Source organism: Lolium rigidum, chromosome 3 (genome assembly GCF_022539505.1).
Source record: "Lolium rigidum isolate FL_2022 chromosome 3, APGP_CSIRO_Lrig_0.1, whole genome shotgun sequence".
NCBI lineage: Eukaryota > Viridiplantae > Streptophyta > Magnoliopsida > Poales > Poaceae > Lolium > Lolium rigidum.
In genome coordinates, this window is record NC_061510.1 from 138785913 (window position 1) to 138797606 (window position 11694).

The following is an 11694-nucleotide window of genomic DNA, read 5'->3' on the forward strand; positions in this document are numbered from 1 at the left end:
GGCATGTGATATGCAAAGGGTTCATGCTTGGCAAAAATAAATGGGGCATCTAAATAGCAAGATATAAGAGTAAATCCTCACATAACATTAAATCTGATTAGTGATTTTCATTTGGCCGGGACATAGAATGGTATATGATGCATGAAAATTTAATATTTGGATTCCTCACATTGTTCCGATACAACTAGACATAAATTTTGATGCATTTGGAAAAGTAGAAGTAGAGATATGGAATTTCCAAGTTTCAATGATTATGCACATTTTGATAATCTGAATTACAAAACAGAAGTAAGAAAAAGGGGTTCTCTTTCAATCAGAGGCTACAGGAATTTGATCCCTGGACATCGTGATGTATACACAGGAAGTAACCAAAGATTCTGGTTTAGGTTTTGAAATACTACACAGCCCAGACGTACTGAAGCAGCACTAGGGAAAACTGAACCTTTAGCCAAAAGAAAAGAACAGATGTTAACTGAACCTGATGCAGGGAAAACGCCAGCATGAACAAAAGAAAAACTGGCTCGCTGGGAATTGTTCTGCTGTAGCTTGCCACTGGGCTGGTGATCGATTTGTGAAGAAAACTTAGAACGAATATTTTTGGGCAGACCTACGCTACAGCTTGATGAAACTGAAAACTGAAAAGACTGTATGCTAAAAACTGGAACAAAAGATAGGAAGAAAAAGATGGGCTTTTGCATCCCTTGGGATTTGATCGTTGCACTTCAGGAATTAGAACAAGAGCAGGACCAAGGATCAACACACACATATATACATCTATTATATATTAAAAGTACATTACGGGTTAACCAGAAAAAAGAAGAATTACTAGAAATTACCATAAAAATTAGAAACATCTGGCCGTTGCTTTACTACTTAGGCAAACCACAACCAACAGATTATAAAAAAACTGATGAACAATAATTACCCACCAATGCCATTACTTAATTTTTCATGTACCTCTTCATCTTATATTAAGTTGCCCTTTTTCCTTTTCTTCACCACATGATCGGCCGTAGCCCAAGCAGTAGCACAAGCTACCGTAGGCTAGATCTTGCAGATCACGTTTTATTTTCCTAGATCACATTGATTCTTTTCTACAAATACGGAGAAGATCTGGGAACAAAAGTGGACATGGAAGGAAGCCATCGCACGCAGTGCACCGAAGACGACAAAGGCCAGAACCGATCTCGGTAAAAAGAATCTGCCGCGGCTGCCATATTTCAATCTTAGACCAAATTCTCAACTAAGTTGTATATGCGTTCATGCACAGCAGCGTTGCATGTTCCTTGTGCCTCACGAGCATGAGTCATATGTTGCTATTGCAAAAACTGGACTGATCGATCGTGAGCTGGCTTACCTGGTACATGCATGCGGTTTGTATATCTGCAAAAGAGGATCGTCACGACGTCGATGACGCCGCGACTGTCTCCGATCTCTGGGTATGTCCACGTGTACACGTACATCGCCGTCGCCCGCTGAATTCCGGTCGTCACGGCAACGATGACGCTGCGGATGTTTTCCGATCTCCCAGTATGTCCACATGTATACGTACGGCACCATCGCCGCTGAATTCCGACTTCCGAGCATGCCCTCGCGTTGTCGCGCATATACATATGGTGCCGTCGCTGCTGTATCCCGCTCTCGACGTCGATGACGCCGCAGGTGTCTTCCGATCTCTTGGTATGTCAACGGTACAGGTACGGAGCCGGCGCCCGTTGAATTCCGGTCGGCAACGATGACGCCGCTGGTGTCTTCCGATCTCCGGGTATGTCAACGCGTACAGATACGGAGCCGTCGCCCGCTGAATTCCGGTCGGCAACGATGACGCTGCAGATGTATTCCGATCTCCCAATATGTCCACATGTATACGTACGGCACCATCGCCGCTGAATTCCGACTTCCGAGCATGCCCTCGCGTTGTCGCACGTATACATATGGTGCTGTCGCTGCTGTATCCCGCTCTCCGATCATGTTCTTGTGTATGGTGCCGCAGTATCCATATTCCGATATCTTGGCATGTTCTGACCTGCGCTACCGCCGCCGCCGTGTTTGCCGTTTTCATGTGCCTGTCCCAGATGGCCTCCACCGTTCCTATCAATGTAGGCTAAGATGACTTCAGCCTAAGGTCCCAAACTTAGACGATTGTGTTGCCTTTGTTCGAGCCTACCTGCCAGGCGACCTCTCTGGTCCGCCGCTGTTCTGTCCAGGACGACAACCAGCCGTCGTCATCAGCTACACCAACCATTGTCCAAATATGAAGATAGAACGTGTAATCGGGTTAATCATTAAGTGCAGATCCATCTACACTTAGACCGATTTGTTCTGTTGGTAATAAAATCTTTAGTCCACGGTTCTATATATAAAGGATTCTGCTGATCTTTTCTTTCGTACGAGCATTTTAATTCAAATTTGTTTACTTTGTTTGATGTAGACACTATCGTGTCCAATTAGAAGTTGACGTGCTTGCTGCTGGTAGAGTGGCAATTCACTTGGCAATTGGCATTGGCATATTTCAAAACAACAGAGATCGCTTGAATCGTTTTAATGTGAAACTGATGAGTTAGATAAAAGCGTTTAGAAAAAAAGTGCAATTGGAGCTTTAAGTCTTCACATCATTGCAGGGACTTCTTTTCTGCACAGCCTCAGACACTTCCGTATTGGACAGAAATATTATCCTTTTGCTAAGAAATCAGGTAATTTAGTGAGTCCTTTTATCATCTTGAATCTAAATTATTTTATTTGTTCCTCTTACTTATTTACAGATTGTTTGCAGGTTTAACTATGATTTGCTGTGTTCTTTGCAAGATACTTCAACATCACCTATAGATACCAATATGTTATGGTTCTTTTTTCCATCAACTGATACATGATATTTGTTTCTCCAGGACTACAATTTTTCTTTGTCATGGTATATCCTTATCTAGATAATAAATGTTATGCATGCGAAGCTTTCACATGATTTCAAATTTGTGGATTATTCATCGTTAACTTAATGGTGATTGATGAACACATGACGAGAATTCTTTATAGCAATCACATAGTTGCTAGGATAAAGGAACCATATACTTCCGTTCATATTTTTTAGATGTATGTAATTTCTAGCATTAGTCATTAATCGCTGGAGAAAAAAATCATACTTTTATGACAAACATTTTTCTTAATTAGCATGTGTAATATGAGATGTCTAATATGGAACATTTTATCTCTAATAATGAGCAAAACTTACTACATTGGAACATTATCTTAAGATGGATCATTCAGTTGTACATGCTCATGCCGAAACTACTAGCTTATGTACTCGGTCTTCTAGCTTTCACAAACCAAACAATTATAGTGACCCCATCTTTCCACAATTAAGTGAGGTCATGTATGACTGCAGCTGTCATGCTGATGGGTGATGGTTAGGAAGGAACATAGACTGATATTTACAGGTAATCTATATATTTGTGAGTAGTCCTTATTCAATCTTCTCCGCAGAGACCTTCTGCATGGGGCTTGACGATGGCAATAAAGCGCCTAGAATAACCTAGATGTTAGTGACTAATTCGTATGCAATTTGTTCTTCATGGGCAAGGTCTGCCTGCTGCGGCAATGAAGCAGTACAATTTGGGACATACATAGGTTTAATTCTTAAGTTGCATCTACACCTATGAACTCAATTCTTTGTACATGATTGATTTATAACATTGTTGTTACTCCGTTTTTTTGGAAAAAGCCCATGTTGTTGACAAACGATTTACCGCATGTCAATTAATGTCGGAATATGTATTTTGCAATATATAATCCATGAATTTCAATGTTTTTTATTTAATGCTCCCTCTTAGATACAATAATTGGTGTTTCTTATCAGTTTTCCAATATGTCTTGCCAAGAAAAAGTACACTGCATACCTTTTGTTATTCTCAGTGCAAGCTACCTGCAGTATGGGATAAGGCGTTTCTACTGTGGTTTAATTGTAGGTTGCTTCAATGTTAGTGGTGGAAACATGAAACTATGGAGTGCTATGCTTAGAACCTTTGTTACAACTGCTTATTAAAATTCTTAATACAATGTAAAGAAATGGATCTTAATAATTTGCGGGTAGAAGAAGGTAACCCAATTAAGTATGTTGTTGTTGACCCTGAGTACTTATTCTATTATTTACATGTTCAAAGAACTATGGTTGATAAATATCCAGTGCCTTAATTTTTTTTAGTTTACTCTACCTCTCTTGAGAAAATTTATTACTTTTTTTCATTTTACATAAGAACTCCTATTTATTGATCATCTTATTTGATGAATAGGATTTTAAACTTTCATATAAGATTAGTGTGCAAAAATTCAATACTTTAGTGTGCTTCAAAGTTCAGCATCCATAAACTATGAATGCCAACTTTTATATCTTCATATTCTTGGAAAAAATATTGTATATACTACATTAGCTTTGCCCACATCCTAACCACTAAAATTATTACATAGAATAATGATGTCATTCTTACTATTTTAAATACGTAGTATAGTCCTTAGATTGAGTAAGCATATTATGTTCTCTTCTCATGTTATAATACAATACAGGGACATTTATGTCATATTTCCCTCACTATTGCAACAAAAACAACGACCACATTATACTTGACAAAGAATTTATTTATGTATTATCACCGATTTATTCTCCCAGAATTAATGCGTTGAAGCTTTAATAATGGGTCGGGATTTACCAGTTCAAGTGGCAGGGAATATATATTTTTTTGTCTTCACCATGCATTTTCAAATAAATGACTAAAAGATTGTTTGCTCTTTCCTTTTGCAAATCCATATTGGACACACACTATGTAAAGGAAAAATGTATTTGCATCTTTCATTTTGAAAAGACTCTAATAAAGAATGTTTTCAGAGCTTTCCACAAGCTGTTTTCAACTAATTATCAACAGGTATATGACCTGAGAAGATAGTATAAACCTTAAAACAGATAAAAGGTTGCCCGCGCAAGTGCGCGGGCCACTCTGCTAGTTGGAGAAGAACACACAGAGACTTTTCGCAGCATCGCACTTGTGCTTTCTTTCTCTTGTTCAACTCAACAAACTCAGCTGATTACATATGGGCTTAAATAGCCAGACTCACGGGCTAATACGCACCCACTAACTCCTGATCTAGCACTAACACACCGTGACCTATTCTTATGCCACACGACTAAGTCACTCATCCACTAGGCCAGATGCATGCAGCTACATCCAAGGACTTACGCGCATCCAATTGTTTTGACTAACTTGATCACTCCTAGAGCTAGTCTTTCGCTGGCACACACACTTATCCTCTCAGCTAGACTAGATGCACTTTTCCTAACTACACCGTGCCATCAGCTTGTACACACATGGGATCACATCTTTCCCGTGTGTATACTTCCGCAGCTTTCCGGCCGGTAACTCGATTACACAGAAAACTGAAAACAAAACAACTTAAACAAGCTCTAATAACAAGATTAGTTCCAACAATCACCTCCCTAATCTTGTTGATTTTTATTTCTCTCTTGAAGCCCATGGTTGTCGATGTCGTCGGTGCACCTCGCATATGGCCGCCAATACCATCTTGTCACGCCGATTGCCGCCGTCGCCATTGACCTCACCGAGAGACACACCTCCTACACCTTCACCGCGAGCGCGCCGCCATGACACGCTCACTGCCGCATGTTTACCGCCGGTGTCGCAGCTCGCCGGCGACTTGCCTCCTTGTTCGCCACCGGTGCCACACCTCGCCGGTGACTCGCCTCCATGTTGCCGCCGATGACGCACCTTGTCGACGACTCGGACATGGACGATGAACTCCTCATGGCAATAGCCTCCACGCCATGGCCATCACCTCCTTGCCGCCGGTGACACAACTTACCGGGCAGCACGCCGTTCTCCTTCGCTCGTGTCGCAGCTCGATGACGATGGAGAGCGGACCTCGACAAACAAGGCTCTGATACCAAATGAAGGAGCTGCAATCTTGCAGCCCCTCTTCTTCTACCTCTTCTCTCAATCTCTCACACAAACACAAGGTGGAAGAAGACTAAGAACACACGCGTTGAGAAACTCCACACACGCACGCATAAGCCAAGGAGGAACAAAACAGCTTTGCCGTGAGACTCTCCCTTGGCAGCCACAAGTGCTACATTTTCTCTTCTATTCTCATTAACTAAACTGAGTTGATTACACGACTATAAATAGCACACACTCACACAACGGCCAGGCTCGCACTTGCCTGATCCGAAGATCACTCCACTAGCTGATATCTAGGCCACGAGTAACAGCTCTTTGACGTAGCCACGCAAGTCTGCCAACGTCCCACTCTTCTGCTGAATACTCGGTCCTCAACTAAGCCTAACTAGATCAGCTAGCAACTAATACTTTTATTTCTAACTAAATAGCCCACTAAAACTTGCATGTACACACGTTCCGCATCTTCACGTGAATATTGCCGCAGCATAGTGGTCTACATGCCTTACTCAAAAACTTCAAACATGAATTAACACAAACTAACAAGATTAGTTCCAACACTTCCAGCGAAATTTGGATGGGAAACATGTACGAAGCAAAGTGAAATAACGCCCGGCGCAGGTACGGCCCAGATACAGATCAGGTGTTCATGGCAGACACGTCAGTGGCCGCAAGCAGAACGCCAACTACCAGAGACAACGAGTGCGATAGCATGGCGAAAAGGTCGTGGCGCTCACCTGGGCTTGATGGCGAAGTGGGCGAGCTCGAGGACGTCGGGGTCGTCGGAGATGAGGAAGAAGACGCGCTGGCTCCGGGAAGAAGACGAGGTCGAAGAAGACCCCCCGGAGCTGCTCCGGCTTCGTGAACTCAGCGATGAGGAAGACGAGGCCACGGGGGCTCCATCCCCGCGCTCAGTACAGCGAACGGCAGCGAGGAACGGTGGCGAGGCGGCGACCTTTCTCCGACGAACTTGGTGGCTGAAATCCGAATTCTCCCTGGGTGTTCTTCTACGAAGCCTTTGTGGGGGAGGGGATAGAAGATGGGCAACGGCGGCAGCAAGAGGGAAAAAGAGCTAGGGTTGCTGGATTGAATTGGGCAAGGGGAAAAAGTGGAGGAGGAAGATGCCCAGGCTTCTGCTCACGTGATGAAGGAAAAGCAGAGGAGCTGCTCCTCGCTCGGTCAACAGGTAAAAGGACATGCTGGTTAGTCTTTTCTTTTTTTTATTCTGGTTTTGTTACAAATGAAACAAGTTCAATTCTGTTTTGAATTAGAAGAGAGAGAGTTTTAAAAAATTATTTTCAAACCCTACAACTTTAATTCAAACAAAACAAAATATATGTGTTCCCAAAATTATTTGCTTCATATTAAAATAATTGTAAAATAAGAGGAGATTTAGTAGGGCTTTAATATTAAACCCAAGTAAGAAATTTTGGCATGACCTATATGAAAAATAGATCAAGTTATGGTGATGGTTTGGCCTTGCTTGGAACATCACAAGTGATGTAGAGAGAACAAGAGAGAGGAAGAAAACCCAACAAGCAAATAAAAGGTGGTACATAAAACTAAATGCAATTTGATAAAAACCAAAGGTGACATGTATGAGATGCATGAATGCAAAGATGATGCACGAAACATGGTAAGGTAAAGATGGTAGCTCACTTGGGATGTTACAATAACGTCATGAATAAAATGCAATCTCGCACCATGTGGGTCTCCAACATGACATAATGCCACGTCACTACCATTTGGACCCACATGCCAGCATCCACTTAAGTGATGTCGGACCCACGTTGTCAGCAGCCACATCAGCATGATGGGAGCCACATGTAAGGCCATGTCAGATTTTTTGGACCAATCAGATTCTTCCTAGCATTCTGATATTGACGAAATTCCCAATTTTTAGTGACAAATCTGTCTGTCAACGATTAACACTAAACGTTGACGGATTTCTAAGTCGTCACAATCAAACGTTTGACGTTGACGAAAATGAGCATACCGTCACCCCCGATATTTTATGACGGAGCTTCTGTGACGAACCCCTTGACGATCAAAATTCGTCACCCCAATGTAATCGTTGACGAATTTTGGCTTATACATGACGAAAGTGATTTGTCAAAAAATATATTTTCCTTTGTAGTGATTGGTAATCCCCTGGTATGACTTGTCATGAAGTAATTTCACAATTAATTCGAATCTTGACACAACAGAACCAGGGGCCACTAAGCGCTTAGCATCTTCTATCAGGTCATGGAAAAGAGGCTTTTTGTGATAACCATGGGGCTGTTGGCTTGCATATGGATACAGATCCCGTAACAAATTAGCGAGTAGCCTCATCCTCGGACGAGATCTTTAGGCTGATAACCATCGAATAAAGAGGATCAATAATCTCGAGGCTGATCATAGTGTTCACCATGGTTAATCCACCTGATATATGTCTGGTCCATCCCATAAACGAATAAATGATCTGAGACTACATGTTGAGGCTTGGACCCAATATTCAAACATACGCGGCATTGACAAATCACTTCCTTTGTTGTGTCGCCGTCAGTAAAATCACTAACTTGCTTCATGAAGTCTTCAATACCACTCAAATATGTTGGTGTGCTTAATGAGTGAAATAATATCCAAGTTATGTCCATCTGTTGAGGGAATAGATGGTCAAAGAAGCGATAAGCTATTTCACAAACAGGTCACCTACGAATGTAAGCAAACATACCTGAGCAAACAGGTCGAATATAAAACTATAAATGCTACATTATTTGAGCCGATTTCAGCAAACGAACTGAGTGCAAAACTACGGCTACCTAGCGAACAGATTTTTTTTAGGCTGACCACTGGGTTTCCCCACTTTGTATTTTTTTTCTTTTTATTAATAAAAAGAGGGAAATATGTACAAAATTTTCTGGAGAGCAGCAACTAAAAGGATCATAGATCCCAAACAGCAAAATATATATATAATGTTCTACCCATGATATGATTTACTCTTTGCCTTATGAACAAGGAGAGCAATTTCATCCAATACAATACCAACACATTCTTTCTTCTTTTTTGTCGTAATTCCGCCGATCTATTAGCAGTGCAAAGAAGTCAAAAGTAATAAGATTACAAACAGGTCCATAGACCACCAGGGCCGTACCTGAGAATACGGAGGGCCTGAGCACAACAAGAAATAGAGTAGCTCAACATGATCATTGGCAACTAAAATGATTTTATATATACTAGTCACTCCATTTCAATAAACAATGCACCCTTGTTTTTCGTATTTTATCTTCAAAAAAATATTAATCTATATCTCTCTATTTAAAAATGATGTTTCAATTTTATGTAGATATACATGTATTTAGATGAGTTTAGTTTGCAGATACATGCAAGTTTTGATGAATTTGAAACATATTTTTCAGGATGAAGTATATAAAAAAATTTGATATAAAACTTGTATCATTAGAAAGTATTTTCCATCATGATTCAAACAATGCTGCTTATGTATTATATCATCGTGATATTGTTGTCCTATTTATTTGGTCAAGGTTCACATTGAAATGTGGTAAAATAAATTAAAAGAAGTGCATCGTGTGAAAAAGCAATCTAAGAATTCAAAAGTGCTAATTGTTAATCGAAACATGACATCTTTCAAAAATGAATCTTCAATTAGTACTTCATAAAAATCATTGAGACAACATATTAATATTCATTGGAAGACTAACTTAATTAGCTGCACTCGCGATGAAAGAGAAAGAGAAGATACGGGTAAGAGCAAGTACAATAAGGTACATCCTTTTTTTTGTTTCTTTGGGTTGCTCGTCAAGCTTATCGCTCGATACAATAAGTTACAGTCAGCGGGAGTGGTGTTTTGGAACATGGGTGCATAGTGGGTGGTATCATGGAGTACTATCATAGATATGCTATATTTATTATAGTGGAGTATTGAAAATGGCATAGAAGGGGATATTGAGAATTGAGAGTGGCATAAACACAACTTCAGTTTTTGTAATGGCATAAACACAACTTGTGAATTGAGGAGTGGCATAGAACCAATTAACCGTTGTTTCAATAACAGCCATCAAAAGCCGATCGAACGCACGAGAATGTATCCAAAATTTACCCATTCTTAGTTTCACGAGAAAATTTTAAACTTAAAATTCGTACTGGCTAGAAGTATTTGAAACAAAAATCCAGTAAATCTTATATGTTGGGTTATGCATTATGGGGGAGCTTCATCAGATTAAGCCATATTGTTTATCAATAAACCTCATTTTATGTTTTACAACCAACTTTAAACTTAAAATTCAAATTGTCCAGAAAAAAGAACAACATTCCAGTAAATCCTATATATTTCTTCTGCATTCTGGGAAAGATTGGTCAAATTCAAAAAAATAGTTTGGGAATAAACATTGTTTTAGTCTGGAAACGACTTATTGTAGAGTGATTTTTGGTTGGATACATTCATGTGCGTTCGATTGGCTTTGGATGGCTGATATTGAACCAAAGTCAACGCTGGACTTCGACCCGAACGTCACTGGAGCTGCGTCAAAAGTCCAGCCATGACTTTGTCTCAATAACAGCCATCAAAAGCCGATCGAACGCACAGGAATGGATCCAACCAAAAATCACTCAACCGCTGGAATTTTGACCTGAAAGTCATTGAAGCTGTGTCCATACTTGCCCAACAGGTTGCGTATGAATGTAAACCAACATATCTGAGCAAACAGGTCGAATATAAAGCTATATAACTAAATGCCACGTTATTTGAGCCGATTTCAGCAAACCAACTGAGGTCTATTTTTTTAGGCTGGCCTGTGGTTTCCTCGCTGTGTATTTTTCACTGTAATAAAAAAGAGGGAAAAGGTTACTAGAGAGCAGCAACTAAAAAGGATCATAGATCCCAAACAGCAAAATCTAGCTAAAAAAGTTCTACCCATGATGATAAGCCATGATATGATTTCCTCTTTGCCTTACAAACAAGGAGAGCCATTTCATCCTTGAATCTCTTGCGTCTTCTGTAAATGCTTGGGGGCGAACAGATCAATCGAAAGCAATATAATCCCAACAATTTTCTTCTTCTTTTTGGCCGTAAATCCACCGATGTATTAGCAGTGCAAAGAACCCAGAAATAATAAGATTACAAACAGGTCCATAGAGGACTGGCACCAAGCGACGACTACAGACATTGGGCAATGGTGAGAAGTCCAATGTACAGTACGAATGAATTCGAGCAAATAGGTAAAGCGGAAAACAATGTCAAATAAACACATCGAGAGGAAAACAATATCAACCGATTGATTCGAACGAACTAACGAGCTTATAAGGGCTGGGCGACGGCGACTGACTTCGATTGAGCTATAATGAATCGTACTTGCCCAGGCCTGAAGATAGCATGCATACCGTGAGGATCTGCCAGCTGACTGCGCCTGCTGGTGCGGCTGGAGAAGAACGGCGCCACCAGCAGTCGCCGGCTGACGCTGCTGATAGACAGCGTGGGGAAGTTTTGGTGCGCGGCCTGGGTGAGTCTAGAGAAGAACAGGGCGCCGTAGGAGGTGTCTAGAGAAGAACAAGGTGGGCTGGGTGTTGGGTTAAAGGCAAGCTGGGTGTGTCTAGAGAAGAACAGGGCGCTGAAGGAGGTGTCTAGAGAAGAACAAGGTGGGCTGGGTGCTAGGTTAAAGGCGAGCTTTCGAAATATTGGGCGCGCGTTCGAAAGTTTAGGTGCGCGAGGGAGGTGTCTGCTGGTGAAAATTTCCCCGTC